Source organism: Ictalurus punctatus, unplaced genomic scaffold (assembly GCF_001660625.3).
Source record: "Ictalurus punctatus breed USDA103 unplaced genomic scaffold, Coco_2.0 Super-Scaffold_100046, whole genome shotgun sequence".
Lineage (NCBI taxonomy): Eukaryota > Metazoa > Chordata > Actinopteri > Siluriformes > Ictaluridae > Ictalurus > Ictalurus punctatus.
Window position 1 is genome coordinate 1119464 of NW_026521087.1, and position 762 is coordinate 1120225.

Sequence of the window (762 nt, forward strand, 5' to 3'; positions counted from 1 at the left end):
GTTTTTCTCCCACGCTTTCATGCTATACACCACGTAGCATGCTGCCTCACGAACGTCGCAACTCATGCCCCCCTTTTCCACAGTCGTTGTGTATATCCAGGTAAGGATAAAAGTTACATTTCCATCCATCCATCCATCTTCTATACCGCGTAATCCTACTCAGGGTCACAGGTAAAAGTTACATTTTCCAAAGAAATTTAACTCGCTGGGACGGGCAGTCCATAGGTAGTCGGTACCTAGCCGCCCAAGGATTGGATTGCATCGCGACGGCTCGACTATGGAGTTGTCCCGTTCTGTGAGACCTTTGGGCCGTCTCGCCGCATCGTCACCCTTCAGTTTATATGACGGCACAGCTCATACCCCAAGACTTGAATCAGATCTATTTGAGAAGCAGTCATCCAGCCGGCGAACATGAAACCCTCATTTGCATAGTTTTCGTTAAACGGGGCGGGCCTCGGACGAGGTGGCCGAGAGGTTAAGGCGATGGACTGCTAATCCGTTGTGCTCTGCACGCGTGGGTTCGAATCCCATCCTCGTCGCAAGCTTCTCACGTTGCCTCCTCTTTCCAGCAATGTCTGGCTTTGTTGCAGTCTGTCTCACACCTACAAGGCCTACAACCGGGAAGCTTTGTACAGGTCCCTGAGCTGGCACTAGAGAGGGTGGAGAAATGTGAAGAGCTAGCACTGTGGCTACGTGTTTCGCGACCGGGAGCTGTATATCAATGCTTTTTGGCCACAGCTGCTGTAAGGCTCTTGCGTCTCT

General features: G+C 51.6%; 1 non-coding gene across 1 annotated transcript; it reads left to right on the top strand.

Moving 5' to 3' along the window:
* The first annotated feature begins 457 nt into the window (after nt 1-457).
* On the top strand, nt 458-539 carry trnas-gcu (transfer RNA serine (anticodon GCU)). The gene has a single exon. It is a non-coding gene; the product is annotated as a tRNA-Ser (tRNA).
* The last annotated feature ends 223 nt before the right edge of the window (nt 540-762 follow it).